This window comes from Dromiciops gliroides, chromosome 4, assembly GCF_019393635.1.
Source record: "Dromiciops gliroides isolate mDroGli1 chromosome 4, mDroGli1.pri, whole genome shotgun sequence".
Taxonomy (NCBI): domain Eukaryota; kingdom Metazoa; phylum Chordata; class Mammalia; order Microbiotheria; family Microbiotheriidae; genus Dromiciops; species Dromiciops gliroides.
Window position 1 is genome coordinate 205,681,175 of NC_057864.1, and position 22,789 is coordinate 205,703,963.

Here is a 22,789-nt window from a genome sequence, read left to right on the forward strand (position 1 = left end):
TTTTAACCCCTTAATTTTCTTTGTATCATCACATCAAAGACAATTTATATTTATACCCTCTATGTAAAGTTCTTCTCTCTGCCCAAATACATTTACAGTTCTTAAGAGTTATGAGTATTATCTTCCTGTGTAGGGATGTAAACAGTTTAACCTAATCGAGTAACTTTTTTTTCCTCCTCTATTTACCTTTTTAAACTTCTCTTCAGTCTTGTATGTTAAGATTGAATTTTCTATTCAGTTCTGGTCTTTTCATCAGGAAATAATGAAAGTCCCCAATGTCATTGAATGTCCATCTTTTCCCCTGAAAGAGAAGGATCAGTTTTGCTGGGTAATAGATTCTTGGCTGCAATCCAAGCTCCTTTGCCTTCCAGAATATCATATTCCAAGCCTTGTGGTCCTTTAATGTTGAAGCTGCCAGGTCCTGAGCAATCCTGACTGTGGCTCTATGATATTTAAATTGCTTCTTTCTGGCTACTTGGAGTATTTTCTCCTTCACCTGATAATTCTGGAATTTGGCAACAATATTCCTTGGAGTTTTCCTTTTGGGGTCTCTTTCAGGAGGTGATCGGTGGATTCTTTCAATGATGATTTTATCCTCTGATTCTATGATATCAGGGCAGTTCTCCTTAATAATTTCCTGGAATATGGTGTCTAGATTCTTTTTCTGGTCATGGCTTTCAGGCAGTCCAATGATTCTCAAATTGTCTCTCCTCAATCTGTTTTCCAGATCAGTTGTCTTTCCAATGAGGTATTTCACATTTTCTTCTATTTTTTCATTTTTTTGATTCTGCTTGACTGATTCCTGGTGTCTCATGGATTCCTTATCTTCCAACTGTCTCATTTTAATTTTTAAGGCATTGTTTTCTTCAGTGAGATTATGCAGCTTTTTTTCCATTTGGCCAAATGAATTTTTTAAGGCTTTGTTTTCTTCAGTGAAATTATGTGCTTCCTTTTCCAAGCTGCTGATTCTTTTTTCATAGTTTTCTTGTTTTGCTTTCATTTCTCTCCCCATTTTTTCTTCTACCTCTCTCAAGTGATTTTTAAAATCCTTTTTGAGCTCTTCTAGGAAGTCTTTTTGTTCTTGAGACCAATTCACTTTCCCTCGTGAGGCTTTACATGTAGGCAATTTGAGGCTATTGTCCTCATCTGAGTTTGTGTTTGCTTCTTCCCTATTGATACAGAAGCTCTCAATGGAGAGGGCTCTTCTTTGCTTCTTACTCATTATTGCAGCTTATTTATTTATTTTTTAAGTTGAGGTCTGCTCTGGGGGCACCAGGGTCCCTTTTGTGGGCTTCTTGTGCAGGGGTATAGGTGCAGTGTGATTGGCATTTTACTCTGAGGCCTTTATAGTGTGTGCAGTTTGCCCCCCTGCACTTCCTATCTGAGCATGCTAGATCAGTGGGCCTGGTTGCGTCTGTCCTGTTCATGGCTCTACAGCTGGCAATTTGCCCTCTCAGCTGGTGCAGGTAGGTTTTTCCACTATCCTATTGGGTCACAAGATTTTTGAGCCAGGTTCCTGGGGCCCCAGCTCTTTGGCTGTGGCCCGTAGCTTCTTGCTGACTTGCCCCAACACCCTCAGCTCTGGGCTATTGCCTTGTGCTGCACCTCCCTTTTGCCCGACTCAGACCGACCTTTTCCTGAAGTCTTCTAAATTATCTCTGGTTGGAAGACTATGTCTCTCTGTCTCTTTGCAGGTTCTGTAGTTTCAGAATCTGTCCAGAGACTTGATTTAATGTTCTTTTTGAGGGAACAGAAGGAGAGCTCAGGCAGCTTGCTGATTCTTCTCCACCATCTTCATCCCTATTTTTAGAGATGAAGAAATTGATACATTGACAAAGATTGTGACTTTCCCAAGATCACATAGTATGTAAGTTTTCTTGATTCCAGGACATCATGTCACGTAACTAGTGGCTAGTTGACAAGAATTTCTGGGAAAACTGGAAATCAGTATGGAAGAAATTTGGTTTATACTGCATCTCATATAACATAATAAACCCAAAATGGATACATGACTTGAGGAATGGAAGTTATATAATTTTTGCCAAATAGATGGGAAGAACAGTACCTTTTACAATTATAACTAGGAAATGACTTCTAAAGTATACATGGACAAAGACAATTATAAATTATAAATTAAATATTTTTAATTACATTAAATTGAAAAGATTCCAAATGAACAATATGAATAAAGTAAAACATGGAGGGAAGTAGTAGAAAAGGAAAAAATAACATTATAATTTACTTGTCAAAATTATCATATTTAAGATATATAAGTAAATGGTCAATGAATATGTATATATTTAGATATATATGTGTTAAAAGTGAAATTGCAAGCTTTTTAAACAATAATAATAAACATTTTATTTATAGTTTTGAGTTCCAAATTCTATCCCTCCTCCCTTTACTCCCTTCTCCCCTCTCAGAGTTAATAAGCAATGAGAAATAGGTTTATATGTCCAATTATGTAAAAGATTACCATATTAGTTAAGTCATTCACAGTTCTTCATTGAATAATACTGTTGTCACAGTGAACAACATTCTCTTTGTTCTGAAATTGCAAACCACCATATAAAAATGATCTTCCAAATTACTATTAATATGAGAAATGCACATAATAATAACATGTTTTAATTTATAACCAGTAAAATGTCAAAGATAACAAAAGCAAAATAATTCTTAGAGAGGTAATGGAAAGATTGTTATGCTAATACATTGTTGGTAGAACTATAAACTGGTCCAAACATTCTGGAAAGCAATTTTCAATTATTTAGAGGAAATGACTAAAATATCAATATTTTTTGATACAGAAATTCCTCTGCTAGGAATTTCCCCTAAGAAAGTCAGTGATAAAAAGAAAGGGTACTACTACACTAAAATATGTATGGCAACATTTTAGCAACAAAGTACCAGTAATAATGACCACTCAATGGGTTATATTGCCCATCATATCATCCATATATATGCCACAAGTGGGTTATATGACATTAATGCATTTCAATATTATTACACTTAGAAACAATGTATACAATGAATATAAATAGAGAAGTTTGAGAAGCATTTTATGAATTATTTAATTCTTTATTAAAGCACAACATAAAAATGATTTAGTGAATACTTCCCAAAAATCTATTTTTTTTATGTGCTTAGCCATGACGTAACAAATACAAAATGTGACATTGTTCCTCTTACAAAGGAACTCATATTCTATTTTGGGAGACAATTGTGTCAAGATAATGGAATGTGATAGATGAGATTTATCAGCTACTCAGAGGCCCACCTGGAGACTAGTTTAAACTGACTGAATTGGAAAAGGTCACTGACTGCTGACTGGATTACTGGCTTACTTGCCTAGCTGGTACTTAAGGGTACTTAAGAAAGTATTTGTCCTCAGAAGCTAACAACTTTGAACTATGACCACCTTTGGGTCCAGTGAACCAATGAATTTGAATGACACTAGCCAATCAGCTTGAAGAACCTCCCCTTTCTGGGAGGGGAACAGGAAGGAGGAAGCAGACACTGGTGAGAGAGCTCAGCCTCATTGGCTGCAAGAAATTGGCGTTGTGGCAGAGAACTTCACAGAGGAGTTTAGGAAGGCCAAGGATTTCAGGCTGTAAGAAATCTGTTCTCAATCTTTCTCTTTCTTTTACTATCTTTCAACAAATGCTTTAAAAACCTAAACTCATTTATCAGTGATTTTAGTCAGTTTCCCCCCAAAACTGGGGGGACAGATTAGAACCCACATTTAGAATTTTAAATTACACACAATACATATAAGACAGTTCAGTGGGAGGTCATATGGAAAATCAAAGCGGATCCTAGGATACAGTTACAGGGCAGAAGATAGGCCACAGTAGTTTTGTATTTCAGTAGAAGAATAATTGATCCCTTTGAGTTTAGTCAAAAGGTACGAGGAGCTATGTAGCTCTTTCCATCAAAGCATCTACAGGGAATCTGGGCAGCCAGGGCTTGGGCAATGGCAAAGGGAAGGTGAGCAAGAAGAGCCTTAGTGGTAATTTTTCTCACCTGTATGCCTTTAATAGGGTCTACACTGACAATAAAAATGTAAATGGAAAGAACAACAAAATAAGTTACACTGAATTCTATGGAATAATAATTACAAAACTTGGACCCAAGAAAGTAATATAAAAAGGAACTCCTCACCCCTTGTCTTGCTGAAAACAAAGACTATTGGTGTGAAATACAATATAAAAAAATAATCTTTCTTTGAGGAGTTTCATAGTTTAATTGACTTTTTGATTTTCCTTGTTATTATGCATGGCTCTCATGAAGTGGAGAACTATATTTGGAAAGGTAAGTATTATTAAAAAAAGTAAATAAAAGTATCACAAAGAAAAAGGTATACATCAAGGATAATTGAAAAAAATCCAATAGGGGCATTTGTGCTTCACTGACATTTCACTATATATGCCCTGGTTTAGCTACATTAGCTTTGAATTACCTCATTAATTAGGAAGTTAATCTGAAAGTGGAATAACTAGAAAAATAAAGAAAACAAGTTTTTTTTGTTGTTGTTGTTTTTTTAACTCCTAGAATATGAATTTCAGTTGAATCTTAAGTTTTCACATTTTTCCTCAAGGAATGGTAGTTCTTATGAACACAAAAGCCATCGTTTTTCAATATAGGGCTTATCTTTTTCATTCAATGGTATTGTGTTTATAAATAATAGTTAAGTCCAGTATGATTCATATTATGAAAATACAAATGTAAAAAACCTTCAGGCTTTATTTCTCTTTATTCCACCTATGATACTCTATACCAGATAGTTTTTTGACAACCTCCCTTGCTGTTGACCATTACTTGAACAGGATTATCAAGCTTATTGCTTAAATTTATGATTGCTTTGTTTCTTAAACAACCCTTTCTGTTAATTAGCATATGAAAGTTACAGAATTCTTAGGTTGGAAGGTATACACAGAATACTGCGATTTATTTTCAGCCTTCCAGAAGGATGACATGAAACTACAGTATAGTAACAATCTGGATGTTTTCATCAGTCACTATCTTTGCACAAACAGTTGTAACACAGTGACTGGGAACCCATATGATAGGACCCTTCATAAGGCAACATGAAACTGAATCCTTTTGGTTCTGTACCAGAGAAAAAATTAGAGATTATACAATAAGGAGACAGAGATAGAAGTCATGGATGGATTTAGGCATAAAGAGAACATCTCATGAACCTCATATGACAGAGTCACCAAATTGTTAGAATGAAACAAATATACACATATATGCAAAACTGATATTTCCTTTCAAAAACATATGGGGGAAAGGGAGTATAAAAATGGGTAGAGTTGTGGAAGGAATAAAAAGAAGCAAAAATAATTCTGAAAGCTTAACCTAAATAGTGAAATAAAAAGAGAAAAAATAATGTTGAAAAGAGGAAGAACAGATGAAGAATAACAGACAATTTTGATTAGAGAATACTACTCTTTATCATATTCCTTGTCTTTCTTTAACTCTTCTTTTCAAATGAGAAGTTTGGGGGGAATTGGAAGAAAATATGTAATAGTGTATCCTAGAAGGAAATACATAACTAACGATAATAATCACAAAGGTAAATGTGATGGATATAGACATGATCTCTATCGGTCTCAACGGCAATGTATGTAGCAATAACTAAAGGATTCATAGCTCTCCCAGAAGAACAAACTTAAAAAACATGAACATAGTGTCATAAGAAATACAAAAAAAACTATCCATGTTTTCTGAATGTGGAAAACAAAGTGCTAATTGAAACAGTATATAGATTCCTGTCAGAAAACTAGCATAAACAAATTAAAAATCATATCCTGGGTGCAGCTAGGTGGCACAGTGGATACAGCACTGGTCCTGAATTCAGGAGGACCTGAGTTCAAATCTGATCTCAGACACTTGACACCTACCAGCTGTGTGACCCTGGACAAGTCACTTAACCCCAATTGCCTCACACACACAAAAAAAAGTCATATCCTGAAAACTTCAAGATAAATAATGATCAAATTTAATTAGTATGGTGACAAACAAATTCTGCAAATGGTCTAGAGGAATGCCTTCAAATATTAGGGAAAAAGCATTTTAATAGTATAAGATTACTCCATATTCATCAGGAGCCACGTAGAGAATGGAATGATGTCTTCTGAAGAACAAAGTAACTCTAAATACAACCTAAAGAAGCATGAAAAAAATAGGTTTTGAGTAATTCAGAGGCATTTTAAGTATTCATATAAAAATAAACAAGCAGATTATTGGTTTTTAAAAAGATACAAAAGTTGATCAGTGGAACAGATTATTTATATAACACAAGCACTTTAACAATAAGAACATACAATAAAGCCAAGGACTTCAACTATGAAGATAAAAAATCACTTAAACAAAAATTTCTGGAAAAAAGCAAAAACTTGTCTTGTGGAAATTAGGTTCAAATAAAACATTTCATACTATATTCAACAATAACTTGTAAATAGATATAAGGTCACAATATAAAAATCTATATTGAAAAGCAATTCAGATGATTAGTAAAAGATTTACTTTTTCATAACGATGAATAGAGAAAGTTATTGTCCAAACAATGGATAAAGAGTATCAAAAGAGACAAAGCAGACAATTTTAATGATATAAGACTGAAAAATGTTTTCATTAACACAATCAATAGAGTTCAAATTATAAGAGAAACAGATAAATTTAGGGAAATGCAACATAAATATAGCATCCCCCCCACTATCATGCATGCACTGAAGCCCAAGAATATGTTATCTAATATGGTGTCCACCATTTCTTTTCTTTCTTTTTCTTTTTTCTGGATTATCTCCCACATTCTAACAACATTATAATGGCTATTCCATTATGTGGCTACATTTTTTGCATCCAACCTATACGTACTCTAACAGATCAAGTTCCCAGAGAAAAGTAAATAACTTCTCCTCTTAGTATTGTTTAAGACTTAGTATTGTTTAATTCTATCAGCTCAAACAACCATTCCAGTGTGGTTCCCACACACAAAGTTACCACCAAAGACTAGCACCCCAAGTTCACTTAACCAATTAACAATAATTAGCTGTTACAAGGGGATATTTCCTTTGAAAAATTTAGTAAGAACAAAAGTACAAACATGACTACCCCAAGGTTTCAATGACACATTCTCCCCTAATGTACCATATTTCAAAAGCAAAAGTGGGTTTAATCACAATTTTTTTCTCCACCTATAAACTTAACTCATACTTTCCCACCAAGACATATATGTCTTTGGGGAAGAGTTGGCATATATAAAAACCTATAGGGGAGGCATATAAGTAAGGAAAGCCACATGCTTGATGTCACTCAAAGCTGTATAGCATGGGTCTTTATGCCTTGTGTTCCTTTAGCAATGATATATGACAGAGACATTCTCTGCTACCTTATCCTCTTCTATTCTTTACTATTCTACCATTCTCTACTCTTCTAACTTGTTTTTTTTTCCAAGTTGTTGAAGCATGATGAGCTCTTTTAGCTCAGAGCCACTCTTAACAGGGCTATGAAAGTGTTATTCTCTTTAACAATAATTACAAAAAAGGTATATCAGCAGTGTACTTGTTAAATGACAAGCAATTTCCTTGAGACAAAAAACTTCACTGTAACTCAAATTGCCTCTCTTGTGAAATCTAGAAAAGCCCAGGTAATTCTTCATTCAACAAGAGTATACAATCTCTAGTCAGTTTCTAGAAAAACAAGGATTGTTTTCCAATAATCACAACTCAATGCAAAACAAATGCAAACCTTCTGTTTCTTACTCTGAAAACTTAGAGAATAGTAGAAGACAACCAAGAACCCCTTGTTAGTTTTCTATCTCTCAGGCTGTAGATGGCATTAGAGAGCAACAAACCCAGATAGCTCAGCACACAGAAACAGGATTCAGCACTCATCTGTACAGCACAGCAGAAGAAAAGCTCTTTTAGCTAATTCCAGCTTTCAACAACCAATCAGCACAACACCACCTCTCTTCCAATCAGCAGATTCAAAAAAAAAAAAAAAGCAACTGATAGCTCTATTAGCTAGAAACAGTTTCTCTGGTCATTTCCTATGTGTTCTATCCCCAGCTTCTTATTACTCCTCTAATGTTCAGTTTACTCCCCTTCTTCTTTTGCTATCTGTTACTATGGTTTCTTCTCTTTCTTCCTATATATTCCTCTCCGGCTTCTTATATAATCCAATGCCTGAAATCACAGCCTCTGACATTCAACAATTAATTTTTATCTTAAGAAATAAACTGCAGGTCATCTAGATGGCACAGTGGTTAAAGCACTGGCCCTGGATTCAGTAGTACCTGAGTTCAAATCCGGCCTCAGATACTTGACACTTACTAGCTGTGTGACCCTGGGCAAGTCACTTAACCCTCACTGTGCCCCCCCCAATAAAACAATAATAATATGTCCTCTAACCACATGAATCTGATGAGTATTTCTCTCTATGCCCCTCAAAATAGTCTGTGTCTCTCAAACATTCTGAAATGTTATGTTTTTTTTTTCCAATATGTTTTTATCTATTTCCCATGTACAATTTTCTTTTGACATTCTCAGGAACCAAACTTTTTAAATATAAAAGATACAATAGCTTACACTATATTTTGCCTCAAATTTCTCTGATGAAGGTCTGGTATCCAGGCTATATAAGGAATTGGTATAAAAACAAACTCCACATTTCTCAAAGGATATAAATCTATCAAAGATCAAAAGAAAAGCTGCTCCAAAATAGTAATAATAAGAGATATATTTTGAAAACTCTGAGATTTCATTTCATACCAGTTAGAAAGATGATAGATGGATGGATGGATGGATGGATGGATGGATGGATGGATGGATGGATGGATGGATGAGTGGGTATATGGCAGATTTGAGATTGGGCTTGGATTAGGAGGATGGAGGACTTGAGGTTCTCACCTCTTTCCACTATGGCACCCCTAGCTCTGTGCTTATGTGCAAGCTGAGTTACTCTGGGGGAGGGAGGGGGCAGTCTCCTGTGAAGAAAAGGGGAGGGTTTCTTTACTTGCTGTATTTATTTATTTCCCCAACCCAGAGCTTTGGAAGAAATCTCTTAATGCAGATTAGTTACAAAACAAGTCTTTATTTCTTTTACACAAAAGAGGTGCTCAAAATACAAAAGACTCAACAACATGTTTATAAAGATTCAAACATGCATAATACCCTATAATTCCCATTGTATCTTCCCAAGTAGTTGATACTTATTAAAATATGGAGCACTTATCAGGACTGTTGAATTCCTTCAACTCAGCCAGATCTGAATTGCCTGAAAAATCCCTTCAAGTTACATTTATTCTGGACATCCAGGATATGACTTGACCTCACCATCACTTCATGTTCATCATCTCCAAGAAGGATGTAGTTACAGAACTCTCCTGCTTCCAGTTAACTTTGGAAAATCTATCACCTCTTTATCTCATGAGATTTTCCCCAAGGCTAGACACACCCATCTCAGGATCATTTTTCAGCAAGACAAATGTAACAAAAAGAAGTTTCCAGGTACCCAAGTTACCACCTTTGTCTTGTCTAAACGCGTGATTTTATTGCCATGGAGAAGCAACCACCATGGCTGCTAAAGGTGGGGAAGGGGAGAAGTCCAAAGTCACAGAGTTTCTATGCTACTCATTTCAGAGAGAGAAAGGAAAAGCGAGAGCTTAATTTTCCTTTCCCCTTAAAATCTACCGAGTGGCTGATTTTTCCTGTTTCAGTTGACAAGTGTGCCCCATGCCTTGGGGTGGTAGTTTCTATATAGGTAATAGATTAACATATCATGTAAGAGGAAACACAAATACAAACATAAAGAATAAAAATGTATTGCTTTGGTAAAGTATAAGGTTGATATACTCTGGTTCTGCAGTTTTTCTCCCCACCTATGCCTATTGGAATTCCTGTTTTAGTTCAGTAGACACCTTCTAAAGAAGACCTTTGTCAATTATCCCAGTTGTTAGTGTTTTTTTTTCACATACCCCTACCCTCCCACCTCTACAAATACTACCCCTATTTCTTCTACATACCCCCTTCTCCCACCCCTATTTACTTTGTACACAGTTTGTATTTACTTATCTGTATACATGTTGTTTCTGTTCAGTAGAATGTAATTCCTTAAGTCCAGGGACTGTTTCATTTTCATCTATGAAAGTTTAAGAGAGAGAATACTCACTTTCTTTTATGGCTCCCACCATTGGAATTTAGACACAGCAGCTCTTTCCTTTTTTCCTTCCACCAAATTAGGTCCACTCATTACTCTCTCTCTCTCTCTTTTTTTTTTTTTTTAGTGAGGCAATTGGTGTTAATTGACTTGCCCAGAGTCACACAGCTAGTAAGTGTTAAGTGTCTGAGGCCAGATTTGAACTCAGGTACTCCTGACTCCAGGGCCGGTGCTCTATCCACTGCACCATCTAGCTGCCCCCCACTCATCACTCTTAACAACATTTCTTTGATCAGATTTATTAGCACATTCATGGATGCGAAGACAAAGAAAAGAACAATTTTCATACCACCTCATTAGACAAGAAGTAGTCTTTTTCTTCTAGAGAAAGAAAAATTCCAGCTCTATCTGTTACCCTGCCTTTTGAAGTTTATAATAATTAATAAATAAAATTTATTTTATTTCATATTGTCTCAAGCCTGCAGTCACTAATTAATTCTACTAATTTTCTACTGTTGTTTGTATCCCTACACCAGTCACGATTTCTTTTGTATTTCCCCTCCATTTGTAAACAATCAAAATATTTAAAAAGCATTTAGATTTTATTTAATGTAAACTAGGTTTAAAGTATGAATAAAGTAAGAATTTCAGAGCAGGTTTGAAGAACAGAGGAGGGGGAAAACCCCTTTGTAGAATATGCCTTCCTTCTTGGGAAGAAGGAGAAAGAAGAGGAAAATTAAGGCACTTCACTGTCTTTTCTAAGATCTTTTGACAAAAAACAAACAAAAACAATAAACAAACAAATAAACAAACAAACCACCAAACCTTAATCTATTCCAGCCATACTGCTCCTTGGTGTCCAAATAGACATTACCAGCAACAAAAGCATCTCCATGAATTTTGTTCATTTAGGAGATTCTGATACCCAGATCCAGGGTTCATTCTGTCTTCTTTCTCTCTTTTGTAGTCTTTCTTGACCCTCAGCATGAATCATAAACAAAACTAACAATAAAAGTAATGTCTTTAGGACCATGCTATCTATTAGCCTGAACTTTGGAGGTTATCAATTCACACTCAACTACTTTCTGTACCTTCAGCTCCCATTTCAATTCCTGGCATGGCAGAATGTTACCTAATCTTCTATTCCTGAAACTACTCCCTCTTTGGTATCCCAGTGCTTATCCCCACTAGCAAGCCAAGAGGTTACATTATGGGCCTCTTAAATCCCAGGATAGAATTTTTCCATGTCAGTGAGATACCTACCACCTGTTGCATTGATACCTCGAGTTTCTAGCACAGTGCCTGGCTTAATAGGTGCTTAACAAAGGCTTGTTGAGTTCAATTGAGTTTTATTTACCCTCAATATACAAACATGTATTTATAAAGTATAGTAATTATCTCTCACTTATATTAACTTATTATCTGAAAGTGACCTCCGAAATCACCTAATCTAACCCCATCATTTTATGGATGAGAAAAATGGTGTCCAGCAATTTGAAATGACTTACTTGGTTTAATTATTATCAGAATCAGGACTGGAACTGAGGTGATGAGGCTCCTAATTATGAAATTATCTTACTTTTTCATCAGACCATGAAAATATTCTTTATGGTTCAGAATAATAGCTGATAGTTATTTATCATTTTGATAATATACATTTTTATATAAGCAATTTCTTATTTTATCTTAACAATCCAATAATCCCACAAGATAGTTAGTATTGTTATCCCCATTTTATAGTTGAGGGTACTTGGGCTTTGAGACCTACTTAATGTCATGCAGGTAGTGTTTGAGTTTGCTTTCACTCCCCAGTCTTGTTAACTTCAAGTCAAGGTCACTATCAAATCACTCATCAAATCTTTATTAAGTGCTTCCTTTCTGCCAGATACTAGCTTATGCCCTGGAAATTAAAAAACAAAACAGAGGCAGCTAGGTGGCACAGTGGATAAAGCATTGGCCCTGGATTTAGGAGGACCTGAGTTCAAATCCAGCCTCAGACACTTGACACTTACTAGCTTTGTGACCCTGGGTAAGTCACTTAACCTTTATTGCCCCACAGAAAAAAAAATAAACAAACAAAAAACCAAACAAAACATAAATGTTCATTTTAGTGGGGGAAAAGGAAAAAAATGGGGGAGAAAACATGTAGATATAACAGGGGACTCTAGTCCCCTCTAGAGTGGGCTCTCTCAGAGTCAAACCTGTTATATTTTACTCCAGCCCCATATAATAATCTGACCACTGAAGGATTTGGGAAACTTTTTCTTTTGTTTTGTTTTCTGCCCTCAGCTCAAGTCCCCACTAGCTGTGTTCTTTCCATTTTAAGATGCCAAAACCCTTGCACTTCAGTTCCATTCAACCACTTAACGTTGGATTAACTGTTACAGTGGAATATTTGAAGATATAGCTAGAACACATAGAAAGTATGAAGTACAAACATTTTTGCCAATATTTCAAGGGCACAAGGGCCACTACACCACCTTGGTTGTGAATGGGGGAGTGTGGAGAGCCTAGCTTATTTCCCGCATAGCATTCATCCCATCAGGTTTAAGTCCAAAGCCAGCAGCAACGGCTTCTGTTGATCTGACATGGCAGATCTATACTTTCTGGAGCATTGCTACTGGGCTGGCATCAATATCCTACCTGTATTCCTGGACTCCTGGATCCAAAGGCTTTTACTCTTGGGCCAGATTGGATAGCCCACTCCCTATGCCTAGAATATTTTTAATATTACATAAAAAGTCCAAATCTCTGGCTCATTTCTGAGGGCCACATGGCCTAAAGGGCAAAGAAGACCTTCTCTGTTTAACACATAAAGAAGTAACCCTCATCCTCAAAAAAAAAAAAAAATAGAGCAGACATCCTCCATTGCTAAGTCAGGGCATTGTAAAGATGCAGAGAGTTCTGAGCATATACTCAATGTGAAAGGGCTACTCCCAGTTGGAAGTCCAATGGATCATGTAAAGCAATTTGCTATACTTCCATCTCCATAAAACAGTCTCTCTAGTGTCTGGGGATATTGGTAGCTGGTGGCCTATTCGATAGAACACTTTTCCTATGGTTGAGAAGACTTGAGTTCAAATATTGCCTCAGGTACTTAGTAACTATGCTACCAGTATTAATCTTGATTTGCTTCACTTTTCTCAACTGCAAAATAGGGATAATAGCACTCATCTTGCAGGATTATTGGGAAAATGGAATGAGATACTTGTTTACACAAAACAGCACAGCATCTGCTATTACAGGTTTCTGCTTTTCTTCTACATGAATGATGCTGGCTTAGGTGGCATTGCCATGCACCAAAAACCAATCACAAACATAAATAAGTATTTACAAGATCTACACAGAGTAGATAAAGGGTAATTTTAGAGTGGAAAATATTTGCTGTTAGGAGTCCAGGAGAGGCCTCTTGTGGAAGCTAGTATTTGACCATCTCAAAAGAGTAAGAGGTGATAAAGCAGAGCATTCTAGGCATATGGTATAGCCAGTGCAAAGGCACTGTGACCAGAGATAGAGAATTGTATATGAAAATCAGCAAGGTCAGCATAGTCAGATATAGAATGTGTGGAGGGAGGTAATATGAAAGGATTCCGGAAAGATAGGAAGGGTTCAAGTTGTAAAGAGCATTAAATGGTAAACAGAGGAACTAATATTTTTCTACTGCTACCCTCCATGCCATGCTTCCTTGGAATCAGGTAGATAAAAATAAATTTTAAAATCCTCAAATATTTTGCCACCTTTTCCATGGCAAAACTGGGTTCGTTTTGTTTGGTCATTTCAGGCATGTCCAACTCTTCATGGGGTTCTCTTAGAAAAGCTATTGAAGTGTTTGGCAATAGCCTCCTTCAGCTAATTATACAGATGAGGAAAATGAGGCAAACAGGGTTAAGTGACTTACCAGGGTAACACAGAAAGTGTCTAAGCATCTTACAGCTGGAGTCTAACAAACTATCTAAACTGCTAGAATGAGCTCTGGCCAAGGAAACCTCCATCAAGTTAGAGATGCCTGCCCTCCAAGGCTGAGAAAGTACTTCTCTAAGGTCAAGGGTATGCATTTGGTAGGAAAGAAATAGGCTAGATGGATCAGACTTGGAATATGAATAATAATTTGGCCGTTACCCATATCTAAATAAGGTGAGAAGGAAAACACTATTAGCCAGGGAAGAAAGCTCTTGCTCACTCATTTTCCCCAAAAAACCTCTGATTTTAATGACCTGGTATTGTTTCTACTGAAAGAATCTTTGATTTTGCAGTATCCCACTTAAAGTTATCTTGTGTCACAGTCACTCATTAACTACAGGGTTCAGTAGATCCTAAACCTTAGCTACTGTTCTTATTTCTTTGCCATCAAGAAGTGAATCAAAACACCAATACTTTATTTCCTAATTGTAGGTATCACGTGGCTTTGTGCCTTGATTTTTTTAATGTTTAAATGGCAGTAGTTGAAAGTCCACACAAAGTAATTCAAGTCCACCCAGACAGATAATGCTTAGGAGTTTTTCCTAAGCCTTCAGGCAGCTAGCTGCCTGGAAATTACCAGCAAAAAGAGGGTTAAAGAACAGCTGTTGCCTCATGGAAACTTGTAAAACATTCTATTTATAAACAATTCTGTTTAGAGATTATATTTTCTATATTCCTATTCCCTTGCTTTATTTTTATGCCTAAGAACTTTTCCATGAAAACTGGGTGGGGGCAAGGGGTGCCTTTCCTTTCCTTTTAAAGTTTGTACCTATTCCTGAACATGAGTTTCATCAGTCTCTTCTATGATTGGGCACATGGGAGCCTTTAAAAAAATTCCAGTACGTATTTTTCCTCACACACAGGAGACAACAAAATATGAATATAGATTTTATGCATTTATTACAAAAGTAATAAACTACACTACTTGGCCTTCCTGAGATCGGTCACATTTAAGAATTTACCTTTGTTCAAAATCTTTCTTTATATTGAATTTATACTGAATTTCAGCCTCCTGAACCTCCACCATCTCACTCCAAGATACCTTTCTTTCCTCATTTCTGACTACTTCACTGAATGGATTCTCAGATCCAATTAAGATTTTTAATTCCTTCTTCACTAAATACCCCTTGTACTAATCTCCTTGCTTTTGTTTATGTTTTTCTCTTAGGTCACAAAGCCTTATGATCTCCTGCTCCCATCAAAATTTACAGACCATATTTAATGATACTTTTCTTGATCACTGTAGATCAGCGATACTTAACCTAAGGTTTATTCATAGATTTAAGGGGAGGGGAGGGGATGGAGCCTTTGAAATTGGAATTCAAAAATTACATCCTCATTCAATATAATTAATTTCCTTTGAAATTTTATGTGTGTTTTAAGCATTTAAAAACACACCTCTGAGAAAGGGTCTACTGACTTCAACAGACTATCAAGGAGTCCACTTTACAACAGAAGCAGAGAGAGAAAGAGAGACAGAGAAAGACAGAGAGAGACAGAGACAGAGAGACAGAAAGACAGAGAGATAGAGAGACAGAGAAAGAGAGAGAGAGAGAGAGAGAGAGAGAGAGAGAGAGAGAGAGATTTTCTTTTAGCACTCATTCATTTTACACTACTCAGTGTTAAAGTAATACTCTCAACTGTGCACTGCTTCTAATGTCAGCTTTTAGAACAAAATATTGCACTCCAATCTGAGGCAAAAAATAACTTACATTTAGATTGTAAAAAACTTTCATGCCTGTTACCTCATTTGAAATTCAGAACCACTGTGTAAAGTAGATAATTCCAGTATTATGACCATTATTTTACAGCTAAGAAAACTAAGGCTCAGGAATAGTACCTTGTCAGAAAAATCATTATAACTACATGATAGTTCCAGATCTTTTGATTCCAAGTCTCTGTCTCTTTATACTATATATTGCATGTAAGCATGAAAGAAAAAAATGTACAAAGGGAAACGTATTGAATTCCACTTAATTAATTTCAAGCCAACTACACGGCCAGGTGGCACACTCCATAGATTGCTGGACCTGGAATCAGAAAGATTTGAGATCACATCAAGTGTCAGATATTTCATTGGTTTGTGACCTTGATCAAAAATCTTCACTTGTACTTGCCTCAGTTTCCTCTTCTATAAAATACAAATAATATTACTACCTACCTCCCAAGGCTATTATATGAATCAAATAAGAAAATATTTGCTTTGCAAACTTTAAATCACCATATAAATCCTAACTGTAATCATTACTAGCACTACTATTGTTATGATTATATTCAACTATATACTTGGCCTAGCTTCATTAATAAATCTTATTCAGATTCCTACTCCTAAATTCCTCATTTCAGTGAGCAGGTCTATTTTTTCCAGATCCCATTTTCTACTAATCTCTACCTGTCACATGAGATTACTATATTCTCTTCATTCTGAGGACAGTCCAAGTTAAATATTACTTTCCATCCACTGGGAGTGTATTTTCTGGGGAGAAAGGAGAAGGAAGGCAGTAAATAGCTTTTCCTTGGTCCTTGTGCTAAACTACAGATGTGTAGGTCTGTGCAGTAGGTCTCCTAATTTCTTTCTTTTTTTTTTAGTGAGGCAATTGGGGTTTAGTGACCTGCCCAGGGTCACACAGCTAGTAAATGTTAAGTGTCTGAGATCAGATTTGAACTCAGGTCCTCCTGACTCCAGGGCTGGTGCTCTATCCATTACACCACCTAGCTGCCCCCTAATTTCTTTAAACATTGTTTTCTGATAAATTATTGCCCTCTTGTTCAAGTTTCCCATTTCCTCATCGCTTTCTTCTAACTATTCTGTTTCTTGAATTCCATTTGACTTTCCATCTATAATCTTTTTGGGTACTCTAAATATAAATATAAACAATCTAGTATCTTCCTTTTCCATTTCCCATTCCTGATAATCGACTCCAAATGCCTCAATTTTTTATAGAAGCTTAGAGTTTACCATACATACTAAGTGATGATTTCTTATAGGCATATGTACATGTAAAATAAACTATTTGTGTATATATATATATACACACACACACACAAATATATATATATGCATACACATACACACACATATGTGTGTGTGTATATAAAAATACATACATATAAAATTTGGAATGTATATGCCACAAAAATGAAATTATAGCAAATGAATGACGCATGTTAGAAATCCAAATCCAAATTATTTTTACATATGGAAAAATTTGTCCAAATTATGCAAAAACAATCCTATCCCAGATGTCCAGATGTGCATTCTTAACATATAAGGACCCATAAATTGATAATAGCATTCTATATATGCATAGAGATTGAAACTTAGAGCTAAGCAGATCAGTCTTCAGATCTAGTCTCTTTTACTTACTAGATAGGTGAAGATGGATATATTATAAAACCACTTGGTTCTCAGACAGCTATCTAAAACTATAGTTTTACAGATGCAATCTGCTTGAATGGAGGGAGTTTCAATAATAGGAAGTTTCCTCACCAATGTCATTATAGGTATAGAACTTCTCTCTCAAAGAAAAAAAAAATTGAAAAACAATTTTCCTCTTCCTCAAGGAATTCTGATAATAGTGTAGCCAACTACACTAAAGCCATTAGTCTATTGTATTTTATTCAGTGTCCAATGAGCATTGTGTTATGGACAGAGTACTACAGTGGGAGTGAAGAAATATGGATTCTTATCCCAGCTTGGCCAATAGTTTTCTATGGAATCTTAGATGAATCACTTCACTTCTGTGTTGTATAAAATCTAAATTGTGGGTTCTAATCTCCCCCCACCCCTAGTCTTGCGGGGAAGCTGGCTAAAATCACTGATAAATTCAGCAAGAGTTTAGGCTTTTAAAGATTTATTAAAGTATATATTATAAGTTAGTGAAGAGAGATTGAGAACAGATTCCTTATAGCATGGAAATCCTAGCTCAGATCTAATTCGGTATAGCCAGAGAGAAAGAAAGCAATTTCCTTTCCTAGCAGCCCACATGAAATATCTCATCACCAAGCCAGTGTCTGAATGACTAAGAGACCCCCCCCCCCACCCCTTCTCCATTTGCTACCATGTTCGTTTCCTGGATGAAGAGGCCGATCCCTAATGGCTTCTCACAGGAAGCAGGGTTGTCCACACACACACACACACACACACACACACACACACACACACACACACACACGGCCCCAAGCTGATTGGCTGGTAGCTGATTGACAAGTCCCACAGTTTATTCTATAGATGTAACTCCCAGACGCTAAAGTCACATGGTCTCTAAATCACATGCTTTCTCCTCATGGCAGAGCTTCCCTACAGTATCTCTCCAGCAGGGGTGCCATTCCAATACTCACACTTCTCTGCCACTCAGTTTCCTCATCTATATAATGAAGGAGCAGGACTAGTTGATCTTTAAGGCTCCTTCCAATTCTTACATCCCTCCAAATTTATCATTCACCTCTCAGTTGCTAAATTGTATGATGTTTTTTTAATCCTCACACTTCTTGACCTCTACCCAACGTTTGACATTCTTGATTGCCTTCATGTCCTCAATAGTTTCTACTGTCAAGGTAATTTATTTTTATTTAAACGTGTTTTTTTTTTTCTTTTCTTTTCTGGTTCATTTACCTGTATGACCACTCCTCAGTCTCCTTTCCTAGATTTTTATTTATATCCTGTCTACTAATGATGGATTTTCCCCCTCCCCCCCAAGGAACTTTCCTAAATCTTTTTCTCTTCTCCCTCTATATTATCTCACTTGGTGTTCGAATCAACTCCCATTAGCCTAATGACCATTTTATGCTGTTGACTATCAGGTACATAGATCTAGCGTTAGTCCCTTTTATGAACTTGAGTCTTAAATCACCAATTTTCTTTTGGACACCTTGACTAGATGTTACACAGACATCTGAAACATGTGTAATTTAAAATTCTAAATGTGGGTCCTAATCTGTTCCCCCAGTTTTGGGGGAAACTGACTAAAATCACTGATAAAACAACTCTAGGTTTTTAAGGGTTTATTGAAAGATAGAAAGAGAAAGATTGAGGACAGAATTCCTACAGCCTGGCAATCCTATCTTTCCTCAATTTTCCTGTGAAGTCCTCAGGAGTCTCTGTACTCTTCACCATGATGAAGTCAGTAACCAAAAAGCCACCTTGCTCTCTGCACAGGCTCACCTACCTCTTTCTAGTCCCCTCCCAGAAATGGGAGGTTCTTCAAGCTGGTTGGTTGACTGGGCCAGAAGTTCAAAATTTTTTTAGATTTTAGATTTTAGATTCTGAGAACCATGCTTTCTTAAGTACTCTCAAGTACCAGCCAGATGTGCTTAGAATCTAGTCAACTACTAATCCAGTCAAATCAGCCAGTAATCCACTTAGGTGGGCTCCTGAGTATCTTCCAAATCTCATCTATCACATTCCATTATCTTGACAAACACAAAAATTCCAAAATGGAACACATCTTCCCCATCCTTACCAAATTTCCCCTCTTTATACATCCCTGTTATTGTTGTTGTTGTTGTTATTATTATTATTATTATTTTGTGAGGTAATTGGGGTTAAGTGACTTGTCCAGGGTCACACAGCTAGTAAGTATTAAGTGTCTGAGGACAGATTTGAACTCAGGTCCTCCTGACTCCAGGGCCAGTGCTCTATCCACTGCACCACCTAGCTGCCCAATACCTGTTGTTATTGAGGCTACTGTCATTATCTCTTCCACATTACAGAAGTTAGGAGTGTAGTGCACCCTACGATCTGGAAATTCCACCTAAAACTTTTTGGCCCTTCCTTAGTACCAGAGAAGAAATCTAAATTATTATGTTGTTAAATGATAAATATATTACCATAATTCATAACATACATATATTTTATGCATCTCTGAGTTTATCAACATTCTGGTGTTATCTGCTGGACTTCACATGTCTTCTATGACTTCCCCCAGAATACTCCCAAATTCCCATTTAATTTCTTATGCTGACACATGATATATCAAAACCAGGATGAGGAAAATCATGATGTGGAAGGGATAACTGTACTTCAATCTGATTTACCCAATTTTGCAACTTCAGTATCATCCATGCATCCTGACTCATACTTACTATATATATCCACATATTCAATCTCTTGTCAAATCTTGTCATTTTTACTGTCATTAAATCTTTCTTTTATGGTCCCTACTTACATAGCCAGCACTCTAGTTCAAGCCCTCATCATTTCTCATCAAGACCGGTAATGTCAAATTTAAATGGACAATAGGGGTCACTAAGTCATACATAAGGACATATTGACTTAGAAACACACACACACATAGACACACACACACAAACACATAGACACACACGTACACAATGGTTATTTGTTTGTTTTATTATTAATGTATCAGAAAGATTAAAATCAGATAGGAACTACACCATTATCTGACTCAGGCTTCCCTACTAAGTGTTGTGGGCAGCATGCAGCCCTTCCTGCAGACCACTTTAAAATATCTGACCTAGAATATTACAATATGCTTCTATTTATTCTTCCTTCTTCAAGTATCACCACATTTCCATATATTTCCCTCAACTGACAAAGTGATTTTCCTAAATTACAGGACTAATCCTGTTACCCACCCTTTTCTCAATATACTCAGAAAACAAAATAGGGTCCCAATTATCACTAGGATCAAAAACAAAGGTGTTTATTTAGCATTTAGAGCTATCTGCAACATTTTTTTTTCCTAGTCAGTCTTCTTATTCTATGATACAATTATGTTGTTCTATTTCCTTTTCCAGGTACATCTCTTTTCTCTGTCTTTGCTCTAGCTATCCCTTGACTGAAATATTCTTTCCTTCTTGCCTTCTCCTTTTAGTTTCCTTGGTTCCCTTCTCACATACCGCAGACGATGCTTGCTACTAGTGCTGACACCTCTGATATTATCTTCCATCTACTCTACAGAAAAAGAATATGGAATGGCAGCTAGGTGGTGAAGTTGATAAAGCACCAGCCCTGGATTCAGGAGGAACTCAGTTCAAATTCAGCCTCAGACCCTTGACCCTTATTAGCTGTGTGACCCTGGACAAGTCACTTCACCCTCATTGCCCTGCAAAAAAAAAAGTACATAGCCCTAACCAATCAATCAATGAACATTTATTAAGTGATAACTTTGTTCCAGACACTGTGCTAAGTGCTGGAGATGATATAGGAGGGGAAAAAAAGAAAAGGAAAAAAAAGGAAGGAAGAAGGGAAGGGAAGGGAAGGGAAGAAAAAAGAAAAAGTCCCTGCCCTCAAGGGATTTATAATTAGATGGGAGCTAGGGGAATACAACAAACAAGCAAATATGAACAAACAAAATTTATATATCCTTTATATAGCATAAATAAGAAGTAAAATAAGGAAGACACTGGAATTAAGAGGGATTGTGGGAGGCTTTCTGTACAGGGTGAGGTTTTATTTGGGACTCAGAGGAAACCAGGGAGGTCCTTAGACTGAGTAGAGGATGAAGAAACATGGCAGATAGTCAGAGAAAGTGCCAAGGTCATGGAGCGTCTTCTTTGTGGAAAAGCCAGATTTTAGTGACACTGAATAAAAAAGTACCTTTTGGGAGTAAGGCACAAGAAAACTGGAAAGGTAGTAGGGGATTATTCATATACTATCTCACTATTAGACCATGAGTTCTTTTGATTTTCATTGTGTCACTATTACTTAGCACAGGACCTGCCATATAGTAATTGCTTAAAAAAATATATTTGGTTTCATGTATGTGATGCAACAGGCAGGTGGAAGCTATGTCTCATGAGGCCTGAGCTATAAAAAGCACAAGGGGCATGGAAGTTTACAGCATGGGGTATGGAAGTTTCCAGAAAAAAAGACTGGATAAAGAGTTAGGAAAGAGGAAGGTCAGATTCAGAGCAGTCCTCTCAACCACCCCAACACCAAAGAGAAATGTTAGGATTTTCATGCTAATCTAGACTGTTATTGGTCAACTGAATGGAATTCACAACCAGGACAAAATTATTGAATTGTAAAACAGATAATTATTATGAGTATTTGAAAAGATATGATAGAATTATAAATAAAATATTCCAAGTAGATCAACAATATGAACTTATAACAATATTTCTATTTTCTTCATCATTTGGTGTGATGCTCAGCCTACACTAAAATAGTCCTGGGTAAAGGAATGCTTTAATTCCTATTAATCTCTGTGCTTACCAGTATTACAATTCAAAATGTGATTTTGTGAGGGAAAGGCCACTAAAGTAAGCAAGGCTTCTATTCCCAAACATAAATATGGATCAACTTCTATCTTACCATCTACCTCTCATAAATCTTTTTACAACCAGTACACTGGCTTTCCTCTTTCCAACATTTTGTTTTTTCATATCCTCTCTTAAATTGGCACATGTAATTTGCTGGTGTTGCTAACTTGGGCAGTTTTCTCCTGCAAAGAATACTCCTTCTTTATGGCTTCTTTCAATGAAATGCCACTCTATTCAAAAAAACATTTTAAAGTGTATACTATTATGAAATAATGATGTGTAAATAATGATTAAAATGATTATATTTTTGAAGCATCTTTCCTCAAGGATCTTACAGTCTACAAGGTCAGAAAAGATTTTAAGACCATAGGTAACCAAAAGAATGTTGTATACAATAATAGCAATAGTGTTTTAAGAACAACTTTTAGCATAATTCTTG